The sequence below is a fragment of the Oreochromis aureus genome, linkage group 19 (genome assembly GCF_013358895.1).
Source record: "Oreochromis aureus strain Israel breed Guangdong linkage group 19, ZZ_aureus, whole genome shotgun sequence".
Classification (NCBI taxonomy): Eukaryota; Metazoa; Chordata; class Actinopteri; order Cichliformes; family Cichlidae; genus Oreochromis; species Oreochromis aureus.
Window position 1 is genome coordinate 20,746,898 of NC_052960.1, and position 18,600 is coordinate 20,765,497.

The 18,600-nt window shown below is 42.9% G+C and overlaps 1 long non-coding RNA gene across 2 annotated transcripts in view; it reads right to left on the reverse strand.

The window, feature by feature from the left end:
• Window positions 1-385: 385 nt before the first annotated feature.
• The window catches only part of LOC120434805, a 28,213-nt gene continuing 9,998 nt past the window's right edge, over window positions 386-18,600 (reverse strand). For both annotated transcript variants that reach the window (XR_005609367.1, XR_005609368.1), the window contains exons 3-5: window positions 4,399-4,659; window positions 4,229-4,288; window positions 386-3,822 (exon numbers count right to left, since the gene is read on the reverse strand). This is a non-coding gene — a long non-coding RNA (uncharacterized LOC120434805). The remainder of the gene's footprint in view (window positions 3,823-4,228; window positions 4,289-4,398; window positions 4,660-18,600) is intronic.

Consider the following 18,600-nt stretch of genomic DNA (forward strand, 5'->3'; position numbering starts at 1 on the left):
AAAAACCTTATAATCTCCTTGATTCAAGTGGCCCATCGAAAAAAAAAAAATACTAACTAGTGCTATCACTCAGACCACCTCCTTCCCTTTTTCTTTAATGCCCTTTTTTATTTAATATATAGCCCATGAAAAATGAGAGACTCCCGCTTTGCCGTGTAGATATTTTGTTGCTGATGATGCGAGACGAATTTCCATCACAGCTTTGTTTCCAGCGGGTGAGCGGATAATCTTTTACAGTGCAGGGAGGGAGGGCGCCACTCCCATCAATCTTCAGGGGTTATAGCTGCGGCGTTGTTGCCTTACCTGACCAGAACACCTCCACATCGTGGCAATAGAGGCCTATTAAGGGTCAGGAGCCACGAGGCGGTGGGGGGGGGGGCACACCGGAAGCTTACTGACAAAGCAGCTACCTTCCAAAACCCGTTTGAACCCCTCTGGAAACAATGCTTCACCTCTCTTCCATTACTCCTGTCATTGTTTTTATGTCATTTTTCTAACAAGGCAGTCACATCTGAGAGAGAAGCATTGCTTTCCCCACTGACAGCCCTGTGAAACTTTTCAGCCAGAGCCTCAGCTGCTCCTTTTCTCGACGCTAAACTGCTCGAGAGGTTTCACCCTTTTGTGCTTCTCGATTGTGTGCACTGTGTGCTGTAGAGCAAAAGGTCTCCGTTTTAGTTGTGGCATACTGCCCAGGCAGCCCCTTGAGAAGCACCCCCCACCCCTCTTGCACTGGCGTAGTAGCTTGCAGGCGTGCTGCACGCTCCTCTTCGCACCCCACTGCCCTGGCAATCGCCTACTTGCACCTCTCCCCCGATGGAGATGATGCTGCTCTGATTGACAATAATGGGAAGTGGCAGAATCAATGGGAGACAAGAGAAGGGGGTGTGCGTCAAATTCTCCAGGAGTTTCTAGTCACAGACCAGGGGGCTCTGGCACCAGTCACCTGTCATCCCTGCAGCTCCGGGATTAGGGCCTGTGACAGCAGAGGCATCCTGAGAGAAAGATGCTGCGGTCATCATCGGCCCTGACAGCCTGGAAATGGTGCCTCTCCCGCACACTTAGGACTACATATATGTCTCATTAAGTGGCCGGACTCAAGCAACACAATGCTTTAAAGGAAGGAAATGTGCTGGGCTTCTAAAGTCTGCATGTATAGATGAAAAAACTCTTAGGTCAAGATAAAATTACTGAACACATGATACTGTATATAGAAAAACCTGGAAGAAGTGCGTGACCTATCCTCTAATGAGCCATTTAACGAAGTGCTTTCAAAAGGTATCTTATTTCAAGGATTAAAATAGCAGTTCACCTTGTGCCTCGTGGCCATGTGACACGTGTGTGTGTGTGTGCAGCATTGAATGGAGGGCAGGTGGCAGGTGTCGTGACAGAAGGGGCACTCCATTCTCTAATTGATCAGCAAAAGATGCACATGAAGAAGACGTTAAAGCAAAATGAAGTCATAAGAGTGGATTGAGACATTTATTAAGTCAGACGAAAGGCCCTCAGAAACGTTGAGATTGTTTATTGATTTTTGTGTTTTGGCTGGCTGCGCAGGGGTAATCGCTCGTGCTTCTGCCACCGAGGCTACGCGGGCTCGAGCACAGCCAGATGTTCAGGTGGAAGCGCTGACTTCCTCTAAAAGGAGAACTTTAACCAGCAGAACACAGACTTCATTAGGGCTGCAATTGTTCTAGCATTTATACAAGGGTCCTGACCTGATATGCTGCCAGTGCATTAGCTGGGAATGCCAGCAGCACGGAAATGTTGGTCAGTGCTGGAAGCAGTGAATTCCGTGTGCTAAGTTTTCCCACACTGGGTGAGCATACTTCTTTTTTTTTGTATTTTACTAAAAAAAATACTGTATAATAATTACTGGGAATATTTGCTGAAATTCACATGAAAAACACTCATCGCCATTTTTCCATAGCTCCTGTTAAAATTAAATTAAAATTATTTTTGGATGTCACTTTTAACCACTGTCAGAACATTTCAGTGTTTTATGAGATTTTAAAGACTAAGCCAGGGATGTCAAACTCATTTTACATTATGGGCCCCACACAGCCCACTTTGATCTTAAGTGGGCCAAGCCAGTGAAACTACAGGATAAATGTGTTAAACTATAGCTCAGCCTTGCCCAAAATGTCCTGATATTATGAAATATAAACTTTCTGCAAATTAATAATTGTAATTAGAAAAAAATCTGTAAAACTTACAAAGACACAGCTACAAGTCTAAATCCATTCATAACCTCAATCAGCTGTGCACTGGACCAGACTGGGGTCTTTGCCAGGCCAATTCTGGCCCCTGGGCCTTATGTTTGACACTCCTGGACTAAACAATGAATAAGGAAATTTTCAGATAGCTGACATATTAATTCATAATGACCACAATCATTAGTTGCAGCTCTCTGTTATGTATTTGAATATGTATCAACTGAAATCACAGGTTATATAATTTCTCTGCCAGAAAACTAAATAAAAATTATTTTCCTATTTCATGACCGTGCTGCAGTACTGCTTCACATGTGTGTGTGTGTGTGGTGCTGGTGAGTGTTAGGTAGAGTTCAACCATACTGGTGACATCAATCTGCCTGTTCTTTATTAGACGAAGCAGTGAGGTGTAACTGACTGCATTGTCCACAGATGGACTGGGCCCCATAGCACACGGGACCCTGGTCAGCCACCCTTACAATACAATCAATAACCACACACTCATTATGGGAGGCTTGCCTGCCTTCTCCTCCTGCCTGCTCCATGGAGCCTCTCTCTGTGTTTCACCCAGTCTTTAACTCCCCTTTTCAAACTCTATTTTAATCTTTCTGTCTTTTCACTTACTTTTTGTTTCTACCAAAACATCACATTAAAAGCCCAAACTGAAAGTGCTGAATAGACACCTACACATCTCAGCTCCAGCTACTCATGCTTGTTCGATATTCTGTTGTCAGGCTGGACACTAGTGGATGACAGTGATCCAGCATAGAGCCTGGGGCCTATAAATGGTAATGCCCTCCACTTGCCTTCCTCATAAAGCATAATAAAAGGAGGTTATAAATCCTAGCAATTAGCTGCGTCCATCAGTTGCCTTAATTGGAGTGTCGTGACTGGCTAGGGGATGACCTTGTGTGCCAGAGAGCCAAGACAGACTACGAGGCCAGAGGGGACATCTATGTGAATGTGGAGGACTTGGGCGCCTTTAAACCACCTTTATTTATCAGGCCGTACTGTATTTAGTCCCAGATCACATGGTAGAAAAACGTTCATGCTGACTGGTGATGTTGATTTAAAAACTGATTTGCTTTGCTCAACTTCGACACTCTGAGCGCAACTGTGATTATGGAAACAACATGGCTGGTGCAACAAAGCCCCAAGACACCAATAATCCCTTTGATCAGTGAACACAGGTGTTCTGAGTTCAATAGCCTCCACTCATCCCGCTGTGCAGCACTTGTTCTTTCTTCTCCTCTGTCTTCCCGCAGGGCCCGGCCACCACACCTTTCCTCTCAACACCTCAGTCATGTGCTCTCTGTGGCCACTCAAACCTGAGACTTCAGCTTCCGCTCTCGCTACGAAGATCCACTATCTCGTGACACCGCTCTCCCCGAAAGCAAACACTGAGGCCATTTGTCTGTGTGCAGACGCTGATGTGTCCTCACGCTGTGCTGTCTCTCCCTGCTCCCATGCCTCCACCACAGGATTAGGCTGTAAAGACCGGTTAACCAACCGGCTGTCAGGGACGAGTTTCTCCCCGGCTGACTGAGAGCTGACGACAGTTGTTTCCTTTCTCTCTTACCGTCCGGAGATAATTCAGTCAACAGACTTTGAACTGCAGATAAGGGGAGGAAGAAGATGATCCCAGGGACAGACCTGCTGTATGTGGGGCAGGGGCAAAAAGAGAAGAAGGGTGCAGCCGAAGGGAAGCGTGGGGCAGGTGTATGGGAACTGGAGAGGGCCAAGTACGATAAGACCCAAGACAGATGCGACAGCCCAATTTACACTGCACTTTTAGTATTATTTGGCTCAGATGGGCATGTTTTTGAGCCACCTCAGTCCAGGAGATCAAGTTTGCATGGTCTCCTGTGCACAATGCAATTTACTCAGCCTTTTAAAACATTTATCAAACAAACAAGAAAAAAAACTAGTATATTTTTTCAGGATTGGGATCTGAATGTGGTATCAGATTTTAACATAACATTCACAGTTTCTTATAATCAACTTGATGAAGTACTTACGCAGTCTGGTGACTGCCCCATGTCTGAGCGCTGCCCCTCATCATCGTGTTCTTTTCCGTTCTTCAATTTACAGGCACAAAAAAAAAAAGAATCAGGGAGAGGAAATTAATTTCCAATAAACGTTTGACAGAGTGGCTTTTGTTTTGTCTCGGGCACGTGGTTTTGCATACCTGCCAGGTGTTGTGAGGCACAACCCCCCATGGCCCCCGTGCCCCGTGGCGAGATGGATGATGAAAGGCCTCGGGTTGGCCCATCAAAGGACCCATTGAGCTGCAGCCATGAGGAGGACAGAGGAGCCACAGTGTGGGCCGTGGAAATGTGACACTCTCTGACAGAAGCTCCACACAGCCCACTCAGGACCACGCTGACAAGCCTCGCTCGGAGATCAGGCGCTCGCTGGCTCGCTTCTACTGACTCACCACATGCTGACCCTGGGGAGAGAGAGAGGCTGAGCTGTGAAGAACACGGTTACACAGATTATTTTAAGTCATGTATGATTTTCCTTTTAACTGACAGTCAAGCGCACTCCTTCACCACTTCTTCACCAAAATCTGCAATTGATTTTTAATAATATTGTCACTATTTGTATGGTTTAAAAACCACCAATAGCACTAACAATATAATAAGTAGCATTATGCTCTTCTAGTAGTTGAGGTGGAGCGTCTTCTTTTTGAGTGCATGACATTCAATTAGTACAAAGGGGCTAAAAACAAGAGAGTCCAGAGATGCTCTTCTGCATTCCTTGGTCCTAACAAGTGGTAATCTGAGTTACTGTTGCCTTCCTATTAGCTTTGAGCAGTCTGGCCATTCTCCTCCGACTTGTTATCAACAAAGCATTTTCAGTCAAAGAACTAGATAATTTCTTGTTTTCAGGCCATTCTCTGTAAACTCTAAAGATGGTCATGTGGGGCAGTTCTAGTAGATTAGCAGTTTCTGCAATGTTGTGTCATTGTTGTGTATTCAGAGATGCTCTTCTGCTTATCTTGGTTGTAACCAGTGGTTTGAGCAGCTGTTGCGTTCCTGTCAGCTTAAAGCAGTCTGTGGGTTTAACAAAACATTTTCACCCATTCTTTGTAGAGATGGTCGAGTGGGACGATATTAGTAGATTAAATATTCAGACAAGCCAGTCTGCCATGCTAAACCACCTCTTTTCCCCATTCTGATACTCAGTTTGAGCTTCAGCAGGTCGTCTTGACCATGTCTCCACGCCTGAATTCATTGAGCTGCTGCCACGTGTTTTGGCCATCTGGATATGATGTGGCTTCGTGAAAAGGTGTCTTAGAAGACAGTGTTCAGAACCAGTGTCTGACAGAGCATTTATCGCCCAATCTACAACTATCATGGAAATCCGTACAGAGAAGTAGCAGTTTTTTGATTTTCTCAAAATTAATTACAATTTTGAAAATGAACTAAAATGCAACTCACTGACTCCGATGCAAATATATCAGGCAAATTCTTGTTGTATTCATCAATTCCCTCAAACTCTTTGCTCCACAGAGATTTGCCACAAATTAAACATCCACTTCAAAGATGAGGATCAGAGTGATCTTATTACCCAAGCACTTCCTGAATGTCATTCCTACACAGATAAAAAAGCAGTGTGCTTTAATGAAGTGTAATATAATTTTAACTGTGGGTCTCTCAAATTAGCAGTGGACGGGTCACGACTGGACTGCTGCTGCCCTCAAATAAGCCTCACCTGTCAGGCTGTAAAAGAGTACAGAGAGCCTTCAATCACCAGCAGGCGACCAGTGGACAGGTCGCTGTCCCCCAGCCCAAAACTACAGGTATTAATAGACACAAAGCGTGAAAAAACACCTAATACAGGCACCTGTATGCAATTCAGCTTCCCAAAGCTATAAACTTCCCTTTTTTACAGTATGTTTATGGATATAGTGTAACAATGTTAATCTTACTCAATATGAGGAGGATGAAACAAATCCATTCAGTTCATCAACTGCTCGGTTCCTGTAAATTAATGTGAACAACATTCATATCCCCCCAACCTGACTGCACCACTCTAGCCATTCGAGCTCATCGCCTTTAAAAGACACAGCCCTAAATAATACGAGTTGTTTGTGTTGACACCCCGGCTGATGTTTGTTGCTCAGTAATATATTGCATCAGCAGAGCAGAGCAGTTGTCTCTGCTCTGCACCTGCAGCAGCCATTCAGCCTGAAGTCTATAAATCCCAGTGCAGGGAGGAATGAGGGCGCTGAAATGCTCACTGGACTCCAGGGTTGCCTTTTCTGTCACCTTACACCACGTGAACCCTCAGATATGTGTTTTTGTTTATGCATATATGTCGGCTGTGGAAGCTAGAACCTTTACAGCGGTGGTCCTGCAGTTCGCTGCCCCTGCCACATGAGTAGATTCTCCCTCCCCTATGATCTTCCAACCCATCCCAGCCCCCAATTCCACATACCACCAAGCTGTGGATATACAAATCACCACGGCCTTGTTAGCATAGTTTAGTGAAGATGTCAGCTTTACGAGGGCCAGGTTGCCTGCTATGCATGTCAGGGACGGCAGGGGAGGGGCTGACCCACAAGGGGGAGTATAGTGGGATACACAAGACCTGCGCTGTAAATTTAGGTCTGAGGAATGGAAGCTGTGAAATGACTGGCCAGGACCTCTGTGAAACAGACCCACGCCGCACTGTGTGATTTAACAGGGACACAGCAGAGTGGGCAGAATGGAAACGAACAGAATGGGATTCCTGCATCCAATAAAATAAATCATTTAATAATTTAATTAAAAAAAGAAACCTCTCTGCTTTGTGATTTATCCTAAATAATTTGACACAAATTAACAAAAAAGCCTCATCCCGTACTCATCATCAAACTACAATCAATGGACATTTTCTTATGAGCGCTGTTTTACCTGTGTGTGCGTGCATGTGTGAGCGAGTGTGTGGAGCGCCGGCATCATTAGATTGTTAATCTCATTTCCTTTCTGATGATTGAAAATGGAGAGAGGCTCTGAGTTTATCAGGCAGATAAATGGACGGCCCATCCTCCGAGAAGATCTAATCTGTCATGCGTCAAGGCTGGGGTTCACCTGCCGCCAGATAATAACCGTGTCGAAGGGCACCGATGATTTAGGGGAGCTCGGCTCTTTGTTTGCCTTTGCAAACACCTGATGGTTTCATTAATTAACTGGCCACAATTAGCGGGCCCACGTCACGCCAGGTAGACTCCTTCACGAGAGATGTGCGATATTAAAAAGCAGGGAGGAACTCCATTAGAGCTGACCTTTCCTGTGAAATTACTGATATTTGAGATTTAATTCCGAATTCAATGAAAACTTCATTTTTATTCTTACAGCTGAGGTCCTATCTGACTCCAGTCTGAAATGGGGTCTCCTGCAGCCTGCAGGTCATTAATTATGATCTTTATAAATTTAATTAAGAGGATGTCACTGCTTGATTTTTTTTATCTTCCTGTCCTACAGGTTAAAGAGTAGATAAGATATTTATCACCTCTTGGATGATGGGGAAAATATGCTCTTTTACACATTAATTATACACTATACACCAAATTCCCAGTTGGCTTGCTCTCTCATACATTAGCTTTTAAATATCAAATAAATATCTGTCGTATCCTCGCCAGTTTATTTGCGGCAATACTCGACAGCTTTTCACCTAAAACATTCAGCTACTGGATCTGTTTTTTGACAAATGACAGATACAGACTCTCAGACGGAAAAGACAATGTAATTCTGAGGGTATACGTCCTGATAAAAATGCCTTTGGCAAGATTAAGCACAGAGTATTGTTACACAGCAAGGCTTTGAGATGTGTAATCCTCCAGATGATTTTTATACTTGCCGAAGGGAGGCAGGACTAGCAGAGTACTGTCCTTCCTCGACTCTCTCAGCACACATATAATATTTCTGTGTTTTACCGCCTCCTCTCGCTCTCTGCCTTTCACTGACTTTTTAAAAGTACAACGCTAAAAGCACATGAATATCACCACACTCATCTCCCACCACGCTCTTCCATCCATACCTCCCTCTTTGACTCGGGACCTCTGCAGCTGCCTGCTCTCATCTCATCCCTCGTTCCCTCATTCACACGCACACAGAAGCGCACATTTCCACTGCCACCCGCGTGCATTTATTTATTCGTTATATTTCCTAATTCAGTTTGACGAATGAGTGACAGCTTGACACTTCATTCGGCAAGATTAATAGAACGACACAATATTTACGTGGCAGAGACAGCCAATTATCCCGCCATCTATCATCCAGATTATCTTTCTGATTGAAAACTACTCGTCCATGTAATCGGAATTATTTGGAATTAGAAGGGAATTTATGGCTTCTTGTGTCACTTTTCCTGGACGGTGGTAAATTAGAAATATTAGATACATAAAGTGAGTATAGAAAAACGGGATAAAAAGAGGTCTGGAATTAATGTCACGCTTTCGTCAGTCTCCGTGCCCCAGTATGAACCCCCTTTTCAGTCACCGTTGTACGCACTCTCTTTGCATATATTAACACTTACAGTAGGTCATATATTGTGTTGGTAACACTGTGTAATTCACACTGGTAAAGAAGGCAGCTTTTTCCCTTTCTGCAGCATTTTTAAGGATATGCTTGGCTGTGGGATGAGTTATTCTAATCACAAAGCAAGCAGAATTAAACGTGTTCAACTTAGAAGACTGTAATGGATAGATCTTATCAACAGAGATAGCCTTGCGTGTATTGATCTCTGGCTATGTTTTTTAAATGTCCATCTCACTCAAGGCAGAACTGACATTAGTTTACTCCTTCAACCTCTGTCCTTCAGCCTCTGTTGATTAATTCACTCGACTCTTTCCTATCTCACCCTGCAATACTCTGCATTCTGTTTTCATACATCACCTCTTCTGTACCATTCTCTTCTCAAACTTTCATGACTTGATTAATTTACCTAATCTCGCCGCTCTGTGTAATGTCTTTGAGTGTCTACTTTTTTTTGCAGCAAAAAACACACCTTTAAACGAATATCAGAAGAACAGAACAGATGAATTGTACCAGCAGACACTACAGGTATATGATATGGTTGTCAGGCTGGGTCAAAAGCAGCTAAGGCGCAATGGATGGATACAGCTGACAGTAAAGCTCCCGCCCTCCTCCAGCTCACTGCAGGAATCAATATGCTCCACTTCTGCAGAATTTGAAACTTGTTTTTAAACAGCTATATAGTAAATTAAAATAGACTCATAATGTAATCTGCTGCAAAAAGTGGCCAATAACCGAACCAAAAATAAACGTACCTAATTTTTCTTATGGTACATGAATTGACTAGGCATTTTTTCGCTGTAGGTCTTTAGTAATGAAATTTGAAAAGTGACGTTTCATCCATTTAGTAAATCCTGGCAGTCTAAAAGCCTGGCTCTCAGTCATTTCTTGTTTTAGAAATGGTGAAAATTGCCACATATAACAATGTTGCTGGAGTTTGATTTTATTGGCCAGAGTGCGTTCAGACTTGTAAATGGGATTACGCCATCCCAATATAGTACTTCAACAACTAGCTTGTTTATTTTTATCCTCTTATTAGGGGAGCTGAATCCTTAAAGGGTGCCAAAATTATCCTGCAAATTGCTGACAGGGAAAAATGAAAGGTCTCTAACGGTTATTATAAGCAATCTGTCTGCACCGAAGCACAATGTGACTGCTGCGCTTGCGATACCACCGGGGTGACCTCGGTGAGATGGGGAGGAGAGGCGTGTTGAAAGTCAGACACACCGTCTGGATGGGACCACCAGGAATATCCGCACACCTTGCGCGCCACGTTCATACCATATCCAACCCCAAAAGGGCACTCGCCATTGGCTTGAGAAGTATTCATATGACTTTGTGGCATGTTGCCTGGATATTTAAGCAGTTTATGGCATTAGACTGAAGTTTAATGAAAGGATGCAGTGAAATAACTGAGGATGGGCTGGAGAGAGGAGCATTGAGGAATACAATTTTTAAAAAGGATTCTTATATATTTACACCAAAATGTCTCAAGCATTAGTGTGTGTTTGTGTGTGTGTGAGACTATTGCAAATTAAATAAATAAATAAATAAATAAATAAAATAAATCCACTGAAATTAAAACTATATAATTTTTTCAATCACACAAAAAAAGTTTTAAGTAATTTGATTTTCCTCCACTGCCTCACTTTGTCATGCAGCTCTTGGTCAAAGTTCTTTATGATAGATGACTGCAGACTGCCGGAGGAGTTGGTATTTTGGATATATCTCCTGAGTTACCCGACCCACTCCTTGAACCCCAGGGAGCAAATTAACAGCATTGAGCTCTTGCCTTTCTTGTAACCTTTCCCCATCCTGACTGACATTTGTGTTTTCCTTAGCCTTGGGCCTGGGCGTATGGCAGCTTGAGAGAGGATGCACAGAGATGCTGCATATGTTAAACGACTTCCTGCGTGTGTTGATGCAGGGTGATGTCTGCGTGTGATGTGAGAATGTGTGCCTGTCCAGCTGTTTTATATATATGTATATGCTGTAGATGCCTCTGTGTAGGGCAGGAGGTATCTAAACACTTATGGGGGGGAAAAGAACTTAAAAAGTTAATTTATTATTCTCAAATTAACAAATATCATTACTGTCTTATTACATTCTCGTTGCACCACCATAGTGCAGCATGCTGTGCATCAGAGCTATAAGTAAAATGTTACTTGGGTTTGTATTTGATTGCCCTTGACGCTGACAAAGCTGTTTGATTGGGAGGGATGCACTCAGTGATGGAAAGTGCAATTACTCTGCATTTTACAGTGTTGCATTTTACACCATTGCTTTACTTCAAAAAGTATGCAAACACATTGTCTTTGGCAAACCCATGATGCAAAAACTATTTGTTTTAATAGAAGTCACTTAAAATTTGCTTAAAATGTGAATCAGTGAAGGGTGGCGTCAAAGTGGTTATCAGTGGTGGTGAAGGTTCTGGGTTTGAATCTCCTGGTTGGCTGGGGCCTGTCTGTGTGGGGTTTACAGGTTAGGTTAATTAGAGGTTCTAAATTAGCCATAGGTGTTGATGTGAGTGTTTATCTCTCTGTGTTATTTCTCTGATGGACTTGCAACATGTGACCATCAAACGCCTAGTTTTTTAATTTATTTTTTAGGAATTTAAAGTAAGACACTGGAGGCAAAAACTTTATTTCAAGGACTCGTTTTAACGGCTAGTGGAAAGAAAATGTCCAGAAAACAAATTTAGATGTGTCAATTTAGTCGATTTATTTTGTCAATTGGCTGTTTATACAACCTGATGCACAATTAAATATTAATGAGAAAACCTTTAACAAAATTGTACTTGATCAAATTTTCGAGTTTCACGATGATCTGCTTGTTAAGATTTGTAACCCCGTTCACCTCTCGTGTCACTTACACACATATAAACATGTGGTGGGACGCATCTCATGCCTCATGTCACAGTTGCAATCCGTGCGCCTCACAGAGTGGACAGCAGCAGGAACATAGTTTAAATCAATGAACAGTGGCTGGGAGTGGTGAATTGTTTCAAACATCTCAGTCTCGGTGACCTACTGTTAGCTAAAACCTTAAATGCTTCTCGGTCAGAAAACCCTCAAATATTACTGAAAGAAAAATCACAACAATGCTATACTGAAGATCTGAGCTTAAACATTAACAGTCAATCTCTGTGCTCACCAGTGCAGAGCAAATTCAAATACTAATAGTGTTTGTGTGCATGTGAGTGTGTCAGTCTACTGGCAAACATGATAGCTCAAAAAATTTTGAATGAATTCTGATAAAACTTTGTAGGAATGTAGAATGGAGTCATGCCAACAATCCATTAAAATTTGGTTGACATCCACCAAGGTCTTCAAGGTCAACTTAAAGGTTTATAAGTTAAAAATTAACAAAAGGCTTCATAACTTGGAAACTATGATTCTTACAAATGTGTAATGTCAACATATAAACGTGTAACAAAGTTTTACACTATTGCACTGGTAACTCCACTACACATGTTTGGCCTCAAGCACAAGTATCTTCTCCACTATTTGATCCTGTAGACTTACAGGTTGTTTTTAGTAAGGATGCAGGCACTTACTATGAGTTCTGAATGCCTGTTGTTGAATGAATATCATCAATAAACTATGTGTGAGGTCTGAGTACACAGAACTTTATAACTTACATTTAGGCGGACACAGTATGTCTGCCTTGTTTTCTGTTTTTTCTCCATGTGCCGCGTTCAATTCCTCGTATTAATCTGTCTGCTAGATTCTAAAACCTGAGACTGCAGTGTGAGCCTGCACTGTCTAAAAACACTCTTCTGAATATGAATTTCAGAATCACTGCTGCTGTTACTGGATGATAAAGCTCCACTTAAACAAGTGTAATTGGACTTTCGAGGAGGGAAGGGCACACAGTGGGTTTTAGTTCCCAGACCAGTTGAAGCAGTGTGGGAGAAGAGGGATGGAAATATGGTTGGGTATATGAACCTTACAGTGGAGCTGTCATGGTGCTAATGGAGGAAGTGGAGCAGAGGGTCAGGAGTCCTTAGCACCTGTGTGGAAGATTAATGACCACAGAGCCATGGGAAGGAAAGACAGACAGAAAAAGAGTAACTCTGAAACAGACGCTGGCCTATCTGACTAACTCAAAGGTCAGAGCTACTTGACCTTTGCTGGGGAGTTACAATGTTAACTATACTGTCTGAGCTCTGTCACCAGCATTGGTCTTTGAAAATAATATAAATATTATTGTAATTTCTTTGTGTAATCCACCTCAACTGATATGAAAACCACACCTGGGATCATCGCACTCCATGTGAAGTCTATAATAAAGCGGTGAGATTCGTATGCAGCACAAGCTGTTGTCCCTTTAGACCATAAAAGGTGCTCTCAGGCAGCGATGCCAGTCGAGACCTTTATGATTACCTCAGTAGCATGTAGCGCCACAGAAAAGAGATATCATCATTATCTCGACACAAAGGCGGCCCTCACATTGTTAAAACAATTTGCTGCTTGCTAATGTAGGCTGTCAGAGCACCGCACAGGTCTAGTTCCGAGAGTTAAGTTGTAGGCGGGGGGGCGGAGGGTGGGGGTGGTTTTCACCTCCCTCCCTGCCTGCCTGGGGAATCGCGGCGGGTACGAGGCTCATTTCCTCATCAAACACAGAACGAGTGATTTGGAATATTTATGAGGCTCCCAATTTAAGTTAAACATTTAACAAAAAAGCATCCGATTAAAATGAGATAGCAGAAAGGGTTAAAGTCCCTGTGGGCAGCCAAGGCTAAAAATTAAACATGGAATGCTAGGAATGAATTAAAGTAGCAGGTCTAAGAAGAAAGATTTCAGCTCCGCAGCATTACTGTATAGAAGCAGTGGTGATATGGTATATGTTGAAACAAGGCTTTCAGTGACTGTGATTAGAATTTGAATTAGGTATGACGAGATAATGCTTTGATAAAGTGAATGCAAGATCATTTTGTGAATAATCTGCATGCTAATATGAGAATTTCATCCAAATGAGACGAGGCGCGAAATGCGTTATAAAAACGAATCTATGTGTATATTTCAATTTATAACACAAAACGCACGCCACGACGAATGCACAAAAGCTTCCGATAGTCCGGTTAGATCCTTGAATGCCGATATCACGATAAGGATATCAGAGCTAGGAACCCTGCTTAGGTCAGAGGGCAGATGTAACACAATGCCGTATTGACTTTATTGATAATCTATGGCTCCCTTTCATGCTTTCCCCTCCTCTCTTCTTGTCTCTGTAGCAGCAGATCAGTCAGTGGCTGAGAAGGAAGGGTCAGCCAGCTCCTGATCTGCTCAGTGACTCTCCATACTTCCTGTTTAATCACCAGTCCCTTAGGAATACTCTGCCATCCATCTATCACACCCTGAAAAAGTTCAGGTGCTCTATATATCGCTGACAGATGGAGGACTTGGGTCAGGTGTGTATATGTGTCTGTATATACAGCAGGTACCCCTACACATGTGCACTAGTTTCTCTGAATAGCATGAGATTTTAAAAAAAGTATGTATAATTTTTATATATATATTCTACATACTGTGCACACTGAGCACTTCATTAGATACCCCTGTTCAACTGCTTGTTAACACAAATATCTAGACATGAGGTAATTCTGGCGGTAAAAAGGGGTCCAACCAGGTCTTCTTTGTGGGCTGATTCACTGAACAGAGCATCTCCCGATGGAAACGCCAATTTAAGCTTCTCAATATGCATATGAACATGTCTAATCTATGAGGAAGAGACAAGAATTTTGGTACCAAAGCTATCTGATTTAGCCTGCTTGCAGTCCAAACTCTGTGGAGCAATCCTGTTTAGTCTGTGTGGAAAGAAAAAGTGAACTAGTAGGTGCAGAAATGCACTGGATGAGTATCATCAATTGTGTGATGACTGTGAAACAAAGGCAATGTACTTCCTAGTATGGTGAACTGTTCCTTTAATTTCCAGCGTCATTTGCTTTTCAAAGTAACATATTCTGATGAAACTGCTTTCATTTTGCATTAGTCACTGTCAACAAATCCAGAGTCTTGGGGCTAAGATCCAAATGCAGCAGGTAGGAGGCAGACTGAAACAACAAAAGATTAGCCTTTAATGTAACTGGAAACAGAGGGTCACCAGGCTGCAGCCAGATAACAGACAAAGGAAGCACAACGTGAAAAACACAAAGGGGATGACAGGACTATTTATACACAGAGGGCTGATAACAAGACACAGGTGAAGCCAATCAGGACAATCATGGGAAGACTGTGACAAACAGGAAGTAAAGAGGAAACAAATTAAAACCAGAAATGACCAAAGAACACAGATACAGATGTGAATACTAATACTATGACGAACTGCATGTTGTTCATAAACTCTTTCACCCACAGTGAACCTAATCATTGACATGTCTTCCTGTTTTTGCACTGACTGGACTGACAAGCATCACTTATTTTAATTTTCTGCCCTGAAATCTGTTCATTTTTTGTTAAAATTATATTAAATCTTATGTTTAAATGCTTCTATGGCATAAGACCAATGCTACAAGGACTCTTCTGTTTGTTGTTCTCTCACTACTTGCATCATTTTAACTTTCCTGTCAACTGTAAGGGTAATTCTCCTCACCCACTGTATATACTGATTACTATTGCAAACATTTTATACAAAAAAAAAAGAATTCTTGAACGTCCACCTGCACGGTAGGAACGCTGTTTATTTATGTTTTCACTGGCAGCCCTGAGGGAAGTGACTGATGTCTCAACCACAGAGACACTGCCTGAGGCCATCATATGCTACCCTCCAAGGTTCCTCGATACAATCTGCATCTGTGTGTCACTTTTGTCCCCCTAACAATCCATGATAGGGTGTTGGACAGGCAGGATGGACTCTGAGTGCCCTTGTAGCGATTGATGCATTGGTCATAAGAAATAATGTTCGAGAATGAACCCCAAACAACAACCGCTGTTTATACATATATAAGCACTGTCAGAAGTGGGATTTGAACCCACGCCTCCAGATGAGACCTGAACACAGCGCCTTAGACCACTCAGCCATCCTGACTGCCTTTTAAGTAAATTTTGGTGATATCAATAATTCCACACATCTGCCAAGCTCACCTTAAAACTTCATCTAATTTCATTTCATTATATTGTATGTTATAAGTTTTCATTTGCAAATACAGCTAGCTTACATTTATAAAACAGAGAAGACTTATTTATCTCTGTGCCTGCAGTTAAATGACAATGATTGTGTGCCAGCTGATACCTGAGTGCCAGGCATTTAAAGAATTTATCACAGTGATTGATTTATTATAATATTCCCTTGGCTGATGCAAATCTTGTAGCCCGGTATGAAGGTCTTCCAAAGGCAGCCCCCCTGTTGCGATGGTGTGATCTCATTTTCTCAGCAGAGAGGCAAACTGCTAGCCTCCCTCTGATCCACCTGGCAGGAGGGGAGTTTGGACTGAGACAAGCTGGCCAGCCCACTGACCTCTGGGTAGAGTCTCTAGCTGTGCTGGGCAGGCAGGCAGTCGGGGTGGGCCAACGATGGGGCACGAATGACTGAAGCAATAGGGATGTGATTAGCTGACATGGCGGCTGGATTTTTGCAAGCTGTCCTATTTGCAGGCATGGGTGAGCAAAGGGGCAGAGCCGCTAAAATGGGAATGAATGTATTGATCCTGCTGCTGTTATGAGAATGACATACACAAGCTATTTTTACAGGAGGGAGAACACTCTGCTGGCGAAGGCAATCTGTCTGTGACGTAGATAAGCTCCTAAAGACTAAATGGACCCAGTGGGTGGGGAAATAATTCAGGTGTGATTTAAAGGAATAGTCAGGGTTTTTTTTTTTTTTAGAAATAAAGACTGAATTAGTTTTTTTCAACCTTTTACATTGTTTCCAATTAGTGAGCTTGAGGGGTGTAGTTAAATAAACTTCAAAACTTTGGGACAGAGCAAAGCTAGCTATCTGTACTCAGTTTTTGTGTTAAGCTAAGCTATCTGGCTGCTGGCGATAGTGTCGTTTCTTACACACAACTATCAGAGTGGTATAAATCTCATCCGAGCCTAGGCAGGGAACCTTTCCTTTACGTGAAACCATTTGCAAGCAATACTTATTACTTATTACTTTTCAAGGGCTAACAATTCAGTATGAGGGTAATACACAAGAATTAATGTAATCATGGAACCAAATATGGCAGAATTGTATGTACAGCATCTAGATGGCAATACTACAACAAGATCCCTGCCACAGAGTGCAGTAATGCTGTCCTCTGTCCCTTCTCGCCATGCTCTAGTGTCCAGGGGAAGCGAGCTGGATCCTATTGGAATGCTGCATCAGGCCAGCAGCCAGAGTTCAGAAGAGGCTTATTCTTGCTCACGCCATTCACTGAACTTCTCCACTCTTTTTGCATAAAGTAATTGCTGTCAGGCAGTGAGCACTGCAGAGTCACTTGGGCTCCACAAGCGCAGAGGCTGAGATTAGGGAATAAAACAGCCAAGTCAGTGCTACTTAGGCACTCCTCTGTCATTGCGCTGCTATGGATGAGGGCTGACAGTGATGAATATTGGCCAAAAGTTGGTATTCCACATGATGATTTTCCCTAATGAGAATTGATGAATGCGGGAGGGAGGGACTCGGGATTGGGTGATGAGAGGAGGGACCACTCATTAGGAGCCAGTCATGCTAAGCTGAGCGGCTTTAAGGTGGGCAGCACTGCTGGGCTGAGCTATGCCACTCCAGCAGTTCTTCAATAAACATCAGCTAATATCATGGATCAATACTGCCTCACACAGTACAGAGTCACATGAGAAAAATGTATGAGAGGAAAAAACATCAATACACAAACTCCTCCCTAAGAGCAAACTCTAATCACGTAGCAACCGTATCCATATAGAAATACATTTACTGTTTGTGTGTTAACCCCCTACATATGCTAACTGGGATCTATAGCAAACTCTGTATCCATATGCATGAAGCTGTGGTAACACCTGGGTGTGGGACAGACACAGGGCTTTGCTGTCCCAGCTGTAGCCACGTCAGCCCGAGAAGGAGAGCAGGGACACTGGACTAGCAGATGGTAGTGCAGGCTTTGAAAAGCCATGGCCCTGAACGAGCCGCAGGCAGCCCCAGAGGCCAGTGCTCAGCCAAAGCTCCACACGTGGCAAGCTAGGAAGGACATTAAGTGGATAATAGTTAATAGTGAACCAGGCCATTTACTATCATGTGCATACTTTATGGACCACAACCACCACTCCCGTGTGCAGAAGGGGCCAGGTCTAAGAACAGGCTTAACTTTTAGATGGAGATAAAAGTGCTAAATGATCACATGAGCCATTTGGAGACTGTCACACTCTTGGATAAACATTGTGCAATTCTTCAAGTGATTTAATAGCTTGTTGTTCGCTTGATGGGAAAGCATATTAGTGGAAAAAGCTTTTCTTGCAGTCATATGACTGACCGCGGAATATTTCAACATTTTCCATCCAAGATGTTTTGTCCTTCTCCTTTACAAGGCCCGGGGTCATTGAATGTGTCAGTCTCCTATGGTTAAGTATAGATGAAGAGATAGACTCTTTAATATCCAGGAGCTCATTTCACAGTAGCTGGCAGGTCACAGCATGATGACAGCTAAACAAGCCAATCTACAGGATAAGCCACACCGAGCATGCGGACTGAGGCCCGCGCTGTCCTGCAGTGCACAGAAGATAACAACTACATGATGGATTGTTACGAAGATACAATTAGCTGAGAAGGCACACGTTTGTGTTGTGTTCTGGTATGCCTGTCAAAATAAATACGCATAAGACTGCTAATCGCAATGACATTTAAGTCTCAAGTGTAAGTGGCCTTATCCAAGCAAAAGCTTTCGCGCTCCTTTGATAAGGACAGTTTGC